Here is an 18,501-nt window from a genome sequence, read left to right as displayed (position 1 = left end):
TCTCCCCTCCCCAGTGCACATGCCTGGATTGTCTGTCAATGCCAGGAAAGTGCGATGGTTTTCATTCTAGGAGTGGGTTCTGCGGCACTGTGTTGAGATGGTGAGGCCATGCTGGGGCTCTGAAGGAAATGGTGTCGTAGCAGTACCTGCCATGAACTTCGGAGGAGCCATGTGCAGCTTCGAGAATCCAAACAAAACTCCTGACTTCACTGCCCAAACTTGTTCCCCCCCATTCCATGTATCTCAGAGACCATCACCTCCATTTTATCAGTTACTCAGGCCAAAAACCTTGGATTCAACCTTGACTCCTCTCTTTCTCTCACACCTGCATTCAATATGAAAGGAAATCTGTTGGCTTTACTTTCAAAACACATCCAGGACCTGATTGCTCTACTACCTCCCTAAATCCCTACCACCGTAGTTTCTTGTGGACAGCCCCATGTCTCTGAATTTGTAGGGCCTAGTACAGCACCTTAGATAGGCCACCAGAGCCTCTCTCCTGAGAAACTTCAGCAGCCCCTTAACGATCTCCCTGCATCTACTCCTGTCCCTGGGCTGTTCTCCATAGTGAGATCAACACTTCCTATGGGCTCCCATCACACCCGGAATAAAAGTCCGAGTCTTTCTGCAGCCTCTAAAGTAGCCCAGTCCTCCTGCTCCCTCTCTTGACTTCATATTTCCCCACCCTATCCCTGCCGCCATAGAGGCTTCTGTTTCTTAAAAATCACTCCCACCTCAGGGCCTTTGCACTTGCTGTTTCTTCTGTCTAGAACACTCTTCCCTCACCTCCACATTTCCTTCAGAGGCTGCTTAAATGTTATCTTGGAGAGACTGTCCCTGACCACTCTCATAAAACAACAGTCCCCTCTAAGTCCCTCCCTGTTTATTTTTCTTCATAGCCTTTCTGCCCCTGACATATTATTTTTCTGTTTCTCTTTTTGTATCTCCCGCCATTCTCAGTACATGGCTTTGGACACAGTAGGTGTTCACAAAGTTTGCCTGTTAGATTTGATGTTTATAACAGGAAAACATCAGAAGTTTGATTTCATTTCTGGCAGAAATGAAAGCTTCTTTCATACACATGGACAAAGACTGGAAGGTAGCACTGGAAAACAGAAACAAGAGTTAAGAGTGGTGAAAGTTTTTGCATATTAATTTCTCTAAATGTTGTTAAGACAGCACAATTAAAAGGTATAAATATGTTTTACTGTTAAAAATTGTTTCAAAGAATTGTGCATGCTTTTCTTAGTGTTGTCTAAAGAAAATCAGTTTGGGTTTTCTTAAAGGCACTAACAGTTGAGACTGGGCCAACAGAATCTCCCTCAAAATTCCGTGTCCCCAAAGAGACCTACAGAGAGACATCATGCCTTTATAAACAACCTTCTGAGAGCTGTAATCCTCAACCAATGTGTGTGAGAATGCACATTCAGTATCATAATTGTTTTGCCTTTACATGATACCTAGTTGGCAATTCCAAATATCCTAATGTAGGGATTATTTATCAAGAAGTGATAGAGGTTAAATAACTTTCTGCCCCAGGAAGCATTGAGTCCAACCCTCTATCTTAGGCAGGATGTTTGCAAATATTCATTCATCCAGCTATTATTTATTAAGCATCAACCACATTCCTGCTCCAAGAAGCCCTTCTCCCTAGGGAGACAAGCGCTTATTTTTATAGGATTTCAGGGAAGGAGATGTGAGGTGAGCTTTAGGGGAGGACTGTTCAATCCATTCTAATCCAATTATTTGTTGAGGACCTATTATGTATGCACAAGATGCTCTACAAGGCCCTACAAATTCAGACATGTGGCTGTCCACAAGATGCTTATAATCCAGTATGTGAGATTAGAAATGAAAACAAAAAACAAAAAACAAAAAACCTCACCCTCATAAAAGGCAGCAAAATGTCAGATACACTGCAAGAGAAAAGCAAAACCACCTATGTTTTAAAGGGGCTCAGAGAAGGAGGAAGTACAGCTGAGTGGAGAAATTGGGTACAGCTTTGGGAAAACCATGACATTTTGCGGCCTAGAAGGAAAGGTGGGTGTGACAGGCAGAGACATGGGACATGTGGGTGGGGTTATTCCAGGTAAAGGAAACTGTGCGCCCCAAGACAGGGAGACAGCAGGGTACAGGGCACAGGCTAGCGCAGTTCTGTTCTGCCTGAATGGCCGGCGCCAGCCCATGTGCTCTGCTGACGGGCCCTGCTGACCTGGGTAGCTGGTGACAGCAACAGAGGGGAGCTGAGGTGGGCAAAGATGGCCCCAGCAGTCAGGTGGACAGTGGATTAGACTGCGGGGAGAAGAGGAAAAAAGGGCCACTTAAGGAAGCTGTCACTCTGGCAGAGGGCCACATAGATAGGGGCCTTAACTTAGTAAAGTAGGCATTTTATTTATTCTTAATACCTTCTATTGATGTCATATAATCTTTTACATGTACAAGGCATTACATAATGAAGAGTCCTACTTGATTAATTCATTTAGTCAACAAACACAAATTAAACATTCACTCTTTAAAAAACCTTTCTGAAGAGAATGACACCCAGGGAGGGGAGAGGAGAGGCCTGCATTCTGGGAAAGCGTTGTCAGAGAGGAAAGGAGGGACAAGAAGAGAGAAGTGACAGCAGCAGACTAGCAATGATCACTGGAGTGGGAGGGCACATGACGGGGAACATGGACGCACAGAGAACAAGCTCCACAGCAGGGCGCTGTGGGGACAGCGGTGCTGTGAGCTTTTCCTTATGGGAAATCCTAGGCAGAGGACAAAGACCTCTGGTTCGTGGACACACTGGGTCCTCGTGCTTCTCAGGCTGCAGCTGCGAAGTTTACTTGAGCTGTCTTTAGCCAGGAGACACTGAACTTGATCGTCCAGCATCCAGAAGTACCCTCCAGGACTGGACGATGGTGGGGCCAGGGTGCCTGCAACAGGATCCATGTTTCTGTGAACGGGACTCTGATGTTCCAGATTGTGACCTGGGCATGTTACCAAGAACAGACATTCCCAGGAAAAGGCTTTCTCACTGATGCCCTTTGTGATTACAGCTGGGAGGCTGAAGTAGGGGTTTTCCACAACATGACCTTTGAAGAAAGGTTAACGACTGTTTCGGGAGGGCCTGAGCCTTGCATGTCCGCCCTAAGCGGTCTGGGTGCTTGGGCTGTCCCTGACCTCACCTCCAAGAGCACACTGTGGAGTCAGCCACTGATGGGAAACATCAGCCAGGCAGACAGGCATGTGCCCTGAGGCAGCAGCTCAGGCAGCAGGTAGGCTGTGAGGAAAGAGGGCTGACCCAGGGAGTTGGGAGGCCTGACTTCTGTCTCTGATTCACCCAGGGGCCCTGCAGAGATCTCAGCTGGGAGGAAGCAGGGCAGTAATTATGGGTGTGGACTCTGGAAACATTAAGATCCGAGTTTGAATCCTGATGCCCCTTACCCCCCTACACACCCAATCTGAATTATAAACCTCCCATTAATCTCTCCTAAAATGCCTGCATTTTCCTTTCCCAACACTTTTCACAATTTTTATGTCTACCCTCCAGACTTGGTACTGTTGTCTCAATTGCTATGTTTTTTGTTCTCTGTGGGCCATGTTTTGACAGAGAAAGTACACCATATCAGTTTCCCAATCTTACTGATTCTATAGGGGCCAGCTCAAATGCCACCTCCTCCAGAAAACTTCCCTTGGGCTTCTTGTACCCAAGAATTGCTCTCTTTCTATTCAAGTGCCCCAGCCCTCTGTCTGGCCTAAGCATTCTCTGCCTTTGCTTAGGGTGACTGGTGCTCGTGTCTACAAAAATGCTTACCTTCATAGATACAACCATCAGCTCCTTCTGGGACAGGAACACATCTACATCAGCTTCTTTCATACCCCCAAATACTTAGGGCAATGCCTGTTCTGTTTGTGGGTTAATGAATGCGTCAGTGGACAAGATTTTCTGACTGCCTGAGGGCACACCACCCTTTAACTGGCCAGTGTTGTGAACTCTTCTACAAAAGACCTGAGCATTACCCCAGCCAAGCTGAATCAAATGGAACATTAGGGCCCTGATTCCAAGACAAATCCATACAAACTGAATTTAGCAGTTGCACAGAGCCGAAGCAGGGCTCACCCGATTTCTAAGAATGGATAAATTGCCCTGATCATCAGCTCAGCCGCAACAGCCTAGCAGAGGTCACATCTCCCTGGAACAACAAGGGTAGATGAGGCATCTTTAACAGAGTTTTTTTTTTTAATCTATAAAATAAATAAATGTTGTCCAGGGCTTTCTTCTGGCTCAGCTACCCTAAGACTCTAGTGTAGGCTGATCCTAAAGGCATGATTTTGCCCAATGGAAAATGTTTTAGTGCAACTTTCTTTGAAAATTAGTGCCAGAGGAAATGCACTGCATAGACCCGAGAGGCCATCAGTAGCCCACACCCTGACTATTCCCAATCTGGTTTATTTTCAGAGCTCCCCAGGCACGACTGGAGAAGGTGCTATTCAGTGGGAAACAGGCCTTTGCCTTCTGCCTGTAGGAAGAGCAGAAGCGGTGGTGGGCTCTGAGCACCGGGAGCCCTGTCCATGCTCCTGACAGCACACGCATTTGCCCAGCTTGGCTGTACTGGCCAGCCCATACTCCGCACACCCACCTTAGCTTGGGCCTGCTACAGGGAACCCTGGGTGTGGTGGAAAAAATAGCTGGGACCTGAGAGACTAGAGGAAAGCCAGGGAGTCCAAGGGAGGGCAAGTCCCAGGGGGTCAAATGACCTTAGAGAATCGCAGTCTGACCAAGCAGCGTAAGCCCCCAGACCTGAGGGTGGCCTTCCCCGGCAAGTGGTCCCAGAACAAGCAATGAGGGATCCAGTTTCTTATTCTTGTCAAGCAGAGTCAGATACGTGACTGCTAATCGAAGCTTCTCATCAGCCGGAGGTAACCAGGGTTACTGCCCTGGTGGGACGTAATTTCAGCCAAGAGCAAAGATGCTCTGTGGTCTCCACGCCTGAATGCAAATAGAATCTGTTAGGTTTTTTTTTGTTTTTTTTTTTTTTATGCTAAGTGTTATCCATAGACCAGCATTACTACTTTCATGAACCCCAGGATGGGGCCCTCTTTTATCCAGCCTAAGACTTGGTTTAAAAGAGGAAGAAACTGAGGCCCAGGAATTCTGTGCCTTAACTGAAGTCTCAGAGCGAATTAGTAGGTGGTCATCCTGACAGTTTCTCAACCTCTTTCCCATTTACGTGCCTACACTCAAGTAGATTACAGCTCCCCATGGGCAGCAACCCTTTGCTTTGCCTGTAGTATAGCATGGCGAGTGGCCAAGAGTGGGGTCTGGGATCACACTGTGATTCTGCCTCCGCTGTACCAGCTGTGTGACCACAGACAGAACACAAACTCTAAACTCTTTGCCTCATTTTCCTTATGTGCTAGAAGGAGATATTAATAGTGCCCTGGGCAACTCTGCCTCAATTTCCTCAGCTGCAAAATGGTGACATTTGTATAACAGGGCCCACCTCATTGGGTGACCGCAAATGAGTTAATACATGTAAAATGCTTAAGAACTGTGCCCGGAGCTCAATAAATGTTTTCAACAGCTTCATTGAGATATAATTCACACATCATACAACTTGCCTATTTAGAGTATACAATTTAGTTTGTTTTGGTATAGTCACAGATATGTACAACCATCACTATAGTCAATTCTGGAACATATATCTGCTAAAAAAAAAATAACCCTGTAGCCTCTAGCTGTCACCCCCTACCTTCCTGGGCTCCCTCCCATTCCTTGGCAACCAGTAATCTACTTTTTTTCTCCATCCATTTCCCTGATGGCCAATAACGTCAAGCATCTTTTCATGTGCTTATTGGTCATTTGTATATTGTCTTTGGAGGAGTGTGTATTCAGATCCTTTGCCCATTTTTAAGTTAGGTTTTTTTTTATTATTGAGTTGTAAGAGTTCTTTATCTATTTTGGGTACAAATCCCTAATCAGACATATGAGTTGCAAATATTTTTTCCTACTCTGTGAGTTGTCTTTGTACTTTACTGACAATATCCTCTAAAGCAGCAGTTCCCAACCTTTTTGGCACCAGGGGCCAATTTCATGGGAGACAATTTTCCACGGACTGGGGTTGCGGGGGATGGAATGGTTTCAGGATGACTCAAGTACATTACATTTATTGTGTACTTTATTTCTATTATTATTACATTGCTATACATAATGAAATAATTATATAACTCACCATAATGTAGAATCAGTGGGAGCCCTGAGCTTGTTTTCCTGCAACTAGATGGTCCCATCTAGGGGTGATGGGAGACAATGACAGATCATCAAGCATTAGATTCTTATAAGAAGCATGCAACCTAGATCCCTGGCATGCACAGTTCACAACAGCGTTCTCATTCCTATAAGAATCTAATGCTCCTTCTGATCTAACAGGAGGCAGAGCTGAGGCAGTAATGTGAGCGATAGGGAGCGGCTGTAAATACAGATGAAGCTTTGCTCACTCACCTGCTACTCACTTCCTGCTGTATGGCCTGGTGGGTTCCCACCAGTCTGTGGCCCAGGGGTTGGGGACCACTGCTCTAAAGCATACAATTTTTAAATTTTGATAAAGTCTAATTTATCTATTGTTTTTTGTTGCTTATGATGTTTTATTTAAGAATGCTTTGCCAAAGTCATGAAGATTTACCCCTATGTTTTACAGTTTTTGTTCTTTCGTTTAAGTCTTTGATCCATTTTGAATTAATTTTTGTATATGGCATGAGATAAGGATCCAAATTTATTCTTTTCCCTGTGGCTACCCAGTTGTCCCAATACCATTTGTTGAAAACACTATTCTTTCCTCACTGAATGATCTTGACATCCTTGTCAAAGATCAGTTGGTCATAGATGTATAAGTTTATTTCTGGACTTTCAATTCTACTCCATTGATCTAGATGCCTATTCTTTTGCTAGTACCATGTTGTATTGATTATCATTGCTTTGTAGCAAGTTTTGAAATTGGGAGGTGTGAGTCCTACCTTATTCTTCTCTTTCAGGATTGTTTTGGCTATTCTGAATCTCTTGAAATTCCATTTGAATTTTAGAATCAGCTTGTCAATTTCTACAAAGAAGGCACCTGGGATTTTGATAGGGATTACATTCAATCTATAAATGATTTGAGGGTGAATATTCAATAAATATTAACTTTTTTTCATCTTCTTCCTTCTTCTCCTCCCCTTATTACTACCACTACCACTGTTACCTTTCAGCATTATGAGAAGTAAATGACTCAGGTGAAGTGCCAGAATACAGTGAGAGTCCAATGCATGTTTGCTATTAGCATTTCTGCTATCACTGCTGTGCCCCAGAGGCTGTCCTGGGCTGGCAGGAGAGTGGGATGAATGAATGACACAGCACCCCCTAACTGGCAGTGACCGCCCTGGGATTTAGCCCTCTTCCAGGTACAGGGCTTCTGAGGCCAGGGCTTTTCATCTTCCCAGTGTAGCTTCCCATTGCAGCTCAGGCCAGTTTCTGCCAGCAAGCAGCACAGCTTCTGCTCACGCCCAGCTCCCACAGGCTTGTAACTGGGACCTCCTCGTGAGTGGTATAAACATACACTCAGTCAAAATACCTTCTCAAATGCCTTGTCATGAAGGGACACTGGACTGCAGGATAAGGAAAGTAGCAGGTCTAGTTCAGCATTTCTCAAACTTGAGTCACTCAATTACCCTCATGATTTTTGGCCATAGCCTATACCATTATGCTCCATTTGCTTGGTAGTTTAATTCTACACACTGGAAACAAATATTATTATTATTTGTTATTATTTAAAAAGGAAATTTTACATTGTTGCCTTAAATGGTATCACCTGCTTTAAATAGGAGATAATCACGGAAACAAATACAATGCAAACAAACCTATAACAGACTCTTTGTTTCAAAAGATTGGCAAGCTTTAGAGGGATATTAAGCCATTCTAGTGCCCAATGGAGACTCTCTCCTCAACTCGATGGGAAGCACTGGAAGAGAACTAAAAGGGGCTCACTTCCCCTCCTCAGTGACTGAGTGGTATGCTGTGTGCAGTCAGTGCTGCATCACTAGTTCTGCACATGAGCCTGAGGACAGGGCTTGAGAAGTGATGCTTTACTCCCCAGCACTGCTACTCATTCACGCTGGCCTTCCCTGGATAGCAGTGGGACTCACAACACAGGCTCCCAGCATCACTGTGCCCCTCAAAGTGCTCTGAACTGGTTGGGAAAAGTTCCATGGGAGCAGTGTCAGAGCACTGTAAGGCCTGTGGCAAAGAACTGCACGCTCCCCTTGGGCTGCAGTGGCAGGACTGCTTGGTTCTCGAGGTCCCACTCCAAAAAGCAGGAAGTAGAGCCTGGGCCACCAGGTACACAGAGAGTATGGAGCCCTAGAGAGAGCTGGATGGTGCTGATGCCACCTCCTGGAAGGAGCACTCTTCCCTGTGAAGGCACCCTGGCCTTGACTGTCATTCCCTTGGCTTCTACCTGCCTTCTCCTTCTCCATAGGGGTGGGCTTCCTGAGCTGAGGCAAATCAAACCATATCCCACAGAGTCTCATCCTGTTCTAGTTTTACAAGCACCCTTCTCCTCATGACTGTGCATGAGGAGAAACACCCCAGCCTGCTCTACAGCTCGCAAGCTTGTCACCCTCAGTGCCCAGCTATGAGGCACCCTGAGCCTGGAGAGGGAGGGGGGAAATCTAAGACCAATCAATTAAACCCAAATCAGACCATGGAGTTCCTCTTCAGATCCTGTGTAGGCATTACACGGAGGACTTGGCAAAGGTTGAGAGAAATGGGAAAAACTCGATTCTGATATGAGGCTCAGATAAAAGTTCAAGAGAAGAGAAGAAATGCTGTCAAACTGACATGCTCAAATGTATACACATATGGGACCCACCACTCAATAAAAGCATTAAACAGGGCCATGGTTCAAAAACCAAGCAGTTCTAGGAAAGTGGTTGAAAACTGCTATCACCCTGGGATGTGAAGTTCCTGGTGTTCACACTGCCTCCCCAGCCAGATACCAGAGGCAAGGCACCAGCACGGGTGCCCAATAACAGTTTGCTAAGCTGAATTTGGATGTGAGGAGGCAGAAAAAATCCTTCCATGACCATACAGACAAGCACATTCCAGGGAACGGTGTCTGCACGAGCCTGCCTCTAACCACTCCCGAGCCCTCCAGACACTGAGCTGAGACCAATGAGAGGACACTTCCCTGGAGGCTGCTGAGGTTGCTTTCAGACACACCTGAGGAAGAGTTCCCATCTCCATTGTAAGATTACACTGGGGCTGGCTGTGTCCCCGCCCTAAATCCAGGGTGCGTTATGTGAAGCCTCCTGCTTCTTCATTTTCCAGACCACCTACCCAATCAACTCCTGTGGCCCCAGAAAACAACTGCAAGTTGTTCTTCTGACTCAAAAGCCTGACCTATGAACATCTTTGTGGAGACAGAACTCCCTTTTGAAGAGCTCAAGGATAGTTGCTGAGACCTGCACCCCCTACCCCAAGGCAATGCCATAGCCTCTGCCCAGCAACCAGACCTAAGAGAAGCCATGTGCTGTCTCTATCTTTAGTGAATAACTGGCAGTCCTATTCATCCAGCTTGGGAAAGACAACCATAGCTGAGGCTCCAGTGATAACAATGACATTTACAAGGATCTAGCATGTGGATTATGTGAAGTGGTTGCCACATTTGTCAATCTGCTCTGAATACAGAAATTCTTAAATTTTCCTCAGAATAATAGACATTAAATGATTATTTCTACAACTCATCACTACAATAATTCTTCATTAGAACCTGAAGAATGTGATGCCTCAGCACCTACAAATGTAGGCTCCAAAAGGGTACAGACATTCTTATGGGGTGGTCCCTTGTCAGTCCCTGTGGGCTCAGCGGCTGGGAACAGGGCCTGTTCAGTATGTCCCCAGAACCCTCTCTGTCCTTGGAAGGTTTTTCCAACTGCAGGAAGTCTAGGCTGAGGAGGCAGACAGTGACCCAAGTGGCCTTTTATTAAAGCACCTAATTATTAAAGGGAGTTTTATTAAAACATAAGTCTTTTTTCTCTTTTGAGACCACCTATTTGGGGCTTGTGAGTAGCATCAATGCAACTTTCCATGGTTTTCACGGTGCCAAAGCTTGTGGGCATTTTACAGAGCTAGACTCTATCTTGGCAATAAAATGGCTGATGAACTGGGCACTCATAATCACAGCTAAAGCAGGAAGGGTCTCAGGCAGCATGCCTGTGATGGGCTAGTGCAAAACTTACATCAGTGCTCAAGATGTGAGTCTGTGATGTGACACTGAAGTGTATTTTCTATTGTCTCCATCTCTGATGGTAGGTAGAAGGACACAAAAGGAAAAATCTTCCAGAGATTTACAGAGATGTCTGCAGGGCATAAAGTGATATGCAATCATATATGTAGATATGGGAAAATGTTCAGTGTACAGTGAGAGTAAAGAGGGGCAATAAAATTTTGTGTTCAGTTTGATACTAGCTTTTTGTTTAAAAACACATACATATGCATTGAAAGAAGTCTAGAAACATATATACTCAAATGCAAATTATGATTCGCTCTGAGTAATAGAAATACAGGCTATATATATTTTCTTCCATTTTAAAGTCTGTATATCCTACATTATCTATGAGAAATAATCATTAATTGTGTAACAAAATTATTACTTTAAAAAATGCGTGTGTGGGAAGCACATGCTATGCCAATGGGCCTGAGCCTACTGCTGTCTGCTGTGTACCCTGCAGCGTGGAAAGAGATCAGGAGTGGAGGCAGACTTGAGGGGGAACAATTGCTCCCCTGAGCCTGTTTTCCAAAAGAAGTATCTTTTCAACAAATGTTCTTGCAGCAGTGGGGTGGCCACCACTATGCTGACATTATTAACATGAAAAAAGATAGTCAACAGGGTGGGGAGGAAGACTCTGTGACTGTGGTGCTGGGGTCATGTGCTTGTCCCCCACTCTCCAATCTAGTCTCAGCCCCAAGGTGTTAGAACCCCCTGTGCCTCTGGCCACATGCACAGGCAAGACTGGACTGCAATCAAGGATAGCTGTGTGTCTCCAGCCTTCAGGAAAGGATGCAGTTTTCTGGATTAAGAGAGAAGAGAAGGAGTAGCCAACCTTGCTCCAATGCCAGGCCGTGTTGGTACCTCAGAGGCTGTCAGATTGGGGGAAGCCTGATCCTCTTGGTCCCACATTTTGAAAACCTCCTCTTGTGGCCAGATATCAGGAGGATGCAGCAGGCCTGCTGAAAAAAAGTCATCCCACAAATGTGTGTGGGGCGGGGGGGGATCTGTGATGGACCCATGATGGAGACCCTCTGTCACGAGCCTCAGCCCAAGCACCTCCTTTCCCTCTCGCTTCCTCAGAATATTGTAAAATGTATGAAATAATGCTGCTGGCCCAAAGCTTTGAGAAAGATGGAGAACGAAGTTTATACCATAGCTGGTTATGGATCCCACAGATGAGACTGTACAAGTGGTACCCCAGGAACCTAGACACTAACTTGGGTCTTTTATCCGTTGCCAGCTGGCCTTGCAACGTGCAGCTGCTAAACAAACAAAAAAGAATTCACATTTTCATTTAGACGACTTTGTGCTTCATAATGTGTCCATTTTTTTTTTTTTGTGGAGCCAGAGTGTTTGTTATTTCTTTGCAATTTCAGAAGTTATGAAATGATTCATGGTTTTGTTGGAGCTGAAGTCAACCAAAACCATTCATAATTGTGAACAATCTCTGTTATTGTTAGAGGGAAAACGCCAAGGCATCTGTGCTTCCCAAAAACACATGGGGGGAGAATTCCAGTTTGGAAATGGACCGGCTGTGTTTTTCCCCTAGAGTTAAATTTATACAGAATGATTTCCAGGGAGATGGCTGTGTTCTTCTGGTTGCAGCAGTGGGGTGGCCACCAGAACGCATGGTTTCTCCTCTCTCCTTCCTCTCCTTTCTCTTTCAGATGCAGGCATCCCTGTGGCATTGCTCTGCACAGCTGTAGTTACTCATTAAATGTCTGTCTCCCCTACAAGAGGAGGGGTTCATGAAGGTAAGATCACATCTACCTTACTCAGCCCCAATATTCAGCTCCATGTCAGGTACATAGATGGTGCTTAACAAACATCTGTTTAACGAATGACTGCATAAACCCCACCAGCTAATGTCATTACCCTTTAGTCTTTTGATTCTTCATATTCTTGATACCATATTAATTTGCACTGGTTGATAGCATGTACAATTATAAGAGAGACTTACCTGAAAACAAAAGAATAAAATACTGATAGTAAATATTTTTTGAGTACTCATTTTGTGCTAAGCAATGTGCTAAGTACTTCATGTACAGCATTCCACCTAATCCTCACAAAAATTTTATGACCTAAGTTCTATTATAACTCTACTCTTACAGATGAGGCTACTGAGGCACAGATAAATTAAGTAAACTTATCCAGGATCACCCAGCAATAAGTGATGAAGCTAGACACAGATATCCAAATGCACAATCCTACACGCTCCTGGGACACGGCCCTTGGCTAAAGCACTTCTGACTGCCATTTTCAGAATGTATTCAGAATCTGAAAACTTTAAATGGTGGTGAGACTTTGTTTTCTCTTGGTGAGTCTGCCTTTGTGTTCAAAAGTCCCTCAAAGCCATACGTATTTGGCGATTACAGAGGATCACTGCGTTTGGAAACGAAGCGCTGGTGTAACTATAATGCCACGAGACCAATTTGCTCTGGTGAGCCATGGACTAGCTTGGAAAGGTCACTCTAGGAAAGAAAGAACATAGTAGAGTGAAACGGGCACTGAACTGGGAGTCAGGTTTTTTTGCAGGGTGACCTAAGACTGGTACTTCGTCTCTCTGATGTTGGCCAATATGAACTGACTGGGTTGGCCTGGAACACTGAGGTCCAGACCTATCTGGAAGTCATACCTGGAAATGTCTAAAGCTCCTAAGAAAGCCACCTCCACTTTCCCTTTCTCTCTTCTAATCTACCTCCCAGGGTCAATTCAATGGATTCAAACTGAATGACCTTTCTCTCTTTCTCTGTCTCTCTCTCCTTCTGTATGTGTGTGTGTGCCTGTGTTTTGTGAAGGGACTAGAAAAGATACAGTTAACCCAGGCTCTCTTTTCTCCAACACATCTACTTCGAAACTCATATCTAAGGTTCAATTCTGCAATTTAAACTTCAGCCACAATTGCCCACACCACTCACTTCTTCTCCCCATAGCAGACTAATGTGGACTTGCCAGCAAAGGTCAACCAGTTCACCATCTTTAGGAAAGATCTAGGAAGCAATAATGGGAGAACATGCCTCTTTACCTGAGAAGTGAAACCAAGAATGACTGCCTGAACTTGAGTGGAGACCTGGTGCCCAGCTTCTCCAAGTCAAAATAGGCTATGACTCAAAGAATCACCATCTCAGTGAAAACGGGAGAGCCTTGATCCCCCTTTGTGAAAATTTCAAATGATAAAGGTCCAAGTCGTATATATAAAATGCCCATCTACCAACTTCCACCACTCCATTTCCCTTCCTACTTCACACAGAGCCAAGAAATCCATGCATGTCAAATAAATAAGATAAATATCTTATCTCCTGCCAGAATCATGCATATTCATCTTAATCCAAAGGGCAAGTGGCTACCTACAAGGCTGGGCCACTCTCTTAGCTCCCAGGCAGGGCTGGGTGATCCCAGCAGAGTAAGAACACAGAGGCTGTTGGTTGCACAGCAGGACAGTCCTGAAAGATTATCCAGGGAGGCCTGGGAGGATAGGACACACTCCGCATTTCCACCCAAGTCCCATGTTAAATGAAAGCCTCTCTCTCAGTGGGCATTCCCCTAGGAGCACTGCCTTTAGGAACAATTGTCAGGCTGGTTGTGCTCTCAGGGGATGTCGAGAACTGACCAGGCAGGTGCCAGGAACCAAAGGGAAATGGTAGACAGGCACAGGCTGCAGCAGCAGAGCCCCTCACCTGGACTGCATAGTGTCCCGCTGGCCTTCAGTTCTGCTAGCTCTACCTACCTCCTCGTAGTCCCTGCAGGATTCAACTTCCTCATCTGTTGATGGGCTGGGCTACATGCTCTGTCTAAGCTTCTGTCTTCTTTAAGATTCTAAATCTCTATCAAGTTTCTAGGTGATCTGAGTGGATTGAGCCACCTGCAATCAGAGGGAAGTCCTGCAGTCTCTCTGAGGGAGTCAAATGCTAGAAGACATAACTTGTCTCCATCACCAGCCTTCAAGGGAGCATGAGCTTTATATGCCATGCCGCTTCCTCCTCTTCCAACTGCACCCTGAGAGTTGTGAGTTGTGGCTAAGCATCTCTGTCTGGTCAGCGAATAGGTGTCTTTTGCAGAACTCAAGTGCCGCAGCACCTTATTTAAACTCCCCGAGGGGCTGTGGGGTAAGAAAGACATAAACAGCATTTTCATAGGCAGCTGGTGGCTGAACATTAACTAGCCACTGGGGCAAGCAAATAGCCAGTGTAGGTCCCGATGGCCACACACTGCCCACCCGCCAAGTGAAACAGATTCTCTGGCCCAGGCAGATGACCAGGGGGACAGAGGTAGACTGTTTTCCTCAATTTTTAAGGCTAGAATGTTTTCTCTTGGAGGATCTTTGAGTTGGAAAGGGCCCCCTGCATGCCCAATGTGGTCACTGGAACAGGAGTTGGGGGCGGGGGACCAGAGGGGAAGGGGCTGGTCCCATTCTGAACCATACTCCCTCAAAAACTCCTGTACCCTCGGAGAAGACTCCCTGGATTTGAGAAGCAAACCACCCAGGGACTGGGGAAAATGGAAGCTGCAGAATTGGGAAGCTGGGTCAACTGTGAATCAGTTCATGGGTTCATGCAGACTTTCAGTGAGCTCTCCTTAAACTGGCTATTAGAGCCTCATGGGCAAGGCTGAGGAACTGCAGGCCTGGCTGAATCACAGCTAAACCCTCTTTCCAGCTGCACTTCCCTAAAGACAGTATTCAGCTGCAGGCCCCGAGCATGTCTGTCAATCCCCTCTTTGGAGATCAGTCTGAACTGCCCCACCCCACCAACCTCGAGTACCCTCAGCCTAAGGGCATGCTGGCCAGAGGGCCAAGGCCATGAGGCTGGCTGGCTGCACAAGTGTTTGCTCAGGCCTTTGGCATTCCCTAGGCTGGTGGCTACTGGGTTTTCCCACCAGAGAGGCTGAGACAGGTAGACTCTCCTTGGGGTGTCACCTCCTGCCTCCAGCCAGACCAGGAGGGTTGGGCACCTAGGGCCACTCATAGTCCTTAAAAATAGCTAATGCTGGCTTCTTTAGGAATATAAACAAAGTGGGTGTGGGTGTTTGGGTGAACACACTGCCAAGGAAAGAAGTGAATCAACCTCCCAGCTTAGGAGCCTCAGGCAGAGATGAGGTTACTGAAGGCAGAGAGGCTGGGGGCAAATCAATACCATGCTTCCCAGCAGAGCCAGGTCAGCACAGCATCTGGGCTGTTTATTTTGGTCCAATGCCTTGGTTATATTCCCTCAAGAGAAGGTAAAATCAACATCAGCAGGCCAAGGGTTCACATGCCATTATGTGGTGCCAACCCACAGACAAGGGGGCGTGGAGCCTTTGGGGAACAAGAGTGTCAAGGTGGCCAAGGGGCCCTCACAGCCTGCCTCAGACAGCTAGAAGCACTTCCCCTTCAAAAGCAGCTCCACGGGCAGCATCTTCACTGGGAGGCTCCAATAAACGGTGGCAACTCTCTGGCTGGGCAGACACAGACCTGCCTGTAGTAACCAGGAATAGAAATGCACAAGCTTGGAATCTTGAGGCCTGCAACATTCAGATGACAACGTCACCTTCCAGGAAATCACCTCACACTCTGCTTCTGAGTTCCACACCATGACTTGCATCCTTTTGGGCGCTGGCTTCTCATTCATACACAGAGAGGACACGGCAGAGGAAGCAAAAGCCTTGGCCTACAGCAAGCTGCTCACTTTTAATCTGGTGCCTTCTCTGCTGGAATCAGACTCTCAGAAACATGTATTGCTCTCCATACATAGAAGACCTTCCATTCATTTTTTCATTCACTCATTCATCCAACCAAACTTTACTAAACACCTACTATTTGCTAATCCCTGTTCTAGACACTGGGGCATGCAAATAGTGAACAAAACAGTCACTGCCTACACAGAGCTCTCATTCTATGATAATAACAGTAACAGGTAAGTATCAGCTTTGTACTGGACCCCATTCTAAATGTTAAACACAGATCTCATATAATCCTCAAAACAACTTTAGCCAGGTACTATGAGCACTCCATTTTACAGATGAGAAAACAGACACAGCTAGATTAAGTAATGATTCCTGGTGATGGCAGGATTCAGATCCATTTAGTGCAATGATACTCCACCTCCCAAGCCACAGGAGTGTCATAGATGCATTTTCCTTATGGTGAAGTCCTTCTGGCCTGTCTTGAAAGCCATTTGAGTAAGGTGCATGTTTTATTGTACTCACAAAATGGAAATAGCCTATAGGCTCTTAGAGCAATAAAAATAGAATCACAAGGATATAAAGAAGAAGAGATGTCTTCGTGAAGCTGTCTTTTGTCTTTCTGGTTATAAGAAGTAAAAAGTTAGTTGGAGGGCGCTTCACCCCAACCCCTTTTGAGGAGGCCTATTATATGTCATGTTTTTTTCCAACGTATTTTATACCGAAATAACAAAAAGCCATAACTGTATAAAATGAAAAGTAAGTACTGAGTACTCTCTTGTGTGAGTGGTCTGTTGGGTCTGTGGTTGGAGGAAGACCAGCTCTGTGAGAGGCCAATAGTTTTTCATGCAAAAAGAGTTCTGAGGTCAAACAAGTGTGGGAAACTCTGAATTACACAAAAAGAGCTGTTGGATTTTTCTTAATTATAGAACTTCTCAGAGCCTTTAATATGCTAAAGTCCATTGTGTCTCTCCAAGAGTTTTTGTAGCAGGCAGCATTTTCTACACTTGCTTGACCTTACAACTCTTTTGAGGGGAGGTATAGAACACAAGTTTAAAGCTCACAGAACCAGAATTCCAAAGGATATGAACCTGGGAAATGCCTGACTCATTAGAGCCACTCTCTCTAGACAGAAACACTATTTGTCTTACTGGGCGCATTTCTGAAGATCCATGAACTTCTCAGAGCTACGAGGCTCAAGAGGGTCAATTATGTTACAGCAAGCATTAGGAACCCTTGCTAAGCTTTTGTGGAATTTTTTTTTTTTTTTTTTTTTTGTAGGTGAGGCTGCAGGAGGGAGGATGCATCAAAAGATGAGCAATAGTAAAGAAAACTTTTTTTTTTAAAGCAGACATCCGTCAACGCCTTGCTGTGTGTCCTTAGGTAGGTCCTTTACCCTCTCTAGGCATCAGTCCCACTTGCCCATCTGCAATAAATGGGAATGGACCAGATGGTCTGGGCCCCCCTCCTCCAGCCCCCACATTCTCTTTCTCTCTCTGATCTGCCAACCAGATGGGAAAAGCACTGACAGGTGGCCACAGGGATGACAATTCACAGAGGTGCACCTTCTCCTGGGACCAGGCTCCATCTTGCCAAGGGCCCTATCCTGCCAGGTGGAGAGAATATTGAGCCTCAGAGGAGTAGAGGCCCCTTGGGAAATACAGGTTGGACTGCCAGGGAATTGAAAACCCTTGACTTCAGGTGCCAGTGCCTAGTACCAAGCCTGGTGATTTTTCAAGGAATCACAGATGAGCTCCTTGAAGCAGCTCTTTTCAAACACAGTCTGCATTCAGATTTATTTAAGTGGTTCAGAAAAGGGTGCTCATTCTCTTCCTTGACCGCGTCCCTCCCACTTTCCCAGTTCTCCTAGTCCCTCCCAGTTGTCCCCCAAGTTCCACTCTCTCTAATCCCCGCTCACAGAGAACATGCCAGGTACTCTTCTAGGTGCTAGAGACAAAACAGACCCGGACCTGGCTCTCAGGGAACATATATTCGAGAAAAGGAAAAGAAAAAATGAACACACAAATACAGGAAAGGTGGTAATAAATGAAGAATTAAGCAGAGCGTGGGGACGGCAAGTGATGAGGACTGCTATTTAAGACAGGGTGTCATGGAAGTCCTCTTGGAAGAGGTGACATATGGGCAGAGACCTGAATGGAGTTCTTTTCTTGGGTAAGGGTGAGTCTGCTCTGAGCCTACCCCACGGTGGATTTCAGAGGGCTGGGAGGTGAGTTGCCAGTCAAGGTCTGGGCCTGGCCATGGAGTAGGCTGGGCTGAGTCTGAGCATGGACCAACAGAGTCTTTCACATAAAGCATAAGCCACACTGCCCAGGTAATGGTGTCGTCCTGTTTTGGGACTTGTACATCCTCATTTTCCTCATCTCTTCCTGTCTTTGGGTCCTGGCTATATGACATACCCACAGGGTGGGGATTAACCAGATAAGAAATGCTGAACAAAGCCTCAGCTGTCTCCTGACAGGGACAGACACCCAGGGCACCAACTCCACAGACCCGGGCTGAGAGGTTGCAGACTGACAGAGCTCAATGGGGCACA

The 18,501-nt window shown here is 45.9% G+C and overlaps 1 protein-coding gene and 1 long non-coding RNA gene across 3 annotated transcripts in view; both read right to left on the bottom strand.

The window, feature by feature from the left end:
* Positions 1 to 18,501, bottom strand: part of GNAO1 (G protein subunit alpha o1) — a 168,843-nt gene that overhangs the window by 111,627 nt on the left and 38,715 nt on the right. The gene's annotated exons all lie outside the window — the stretch shown is intronic.
* LOC134760427 (uncharacterized) lies at positions 2,372 to 17,330 on the bottom strand. Its single transcript, XR_010137842.1, has 2 exons — positions 4,744 to 17,330; positions 2,372 to 3,891 (listed from the first exon to the last, which is right to left on the bottom strand). It is a non-coding gene; the product is annotated as an uncharacterized LOC134760427 (long non-coding RNA).

This window comes from Pongo abelii, chromosome 18, assembly GCF_028885655.2.
Source record: "Pongo abelii isolate AG06213 chromosome 18, NHGRI_mPonAbe1-v2.0_pri, whole genome shotgun sequence".
NCBI lineage: Eukaryota > Metazoa > Chordata > Mammalia > Primates > Hominidae > Pongo > Pongo abelii.
This window is presented reverse-complemented; position numbering and strand designations above follow the sequence as displayed.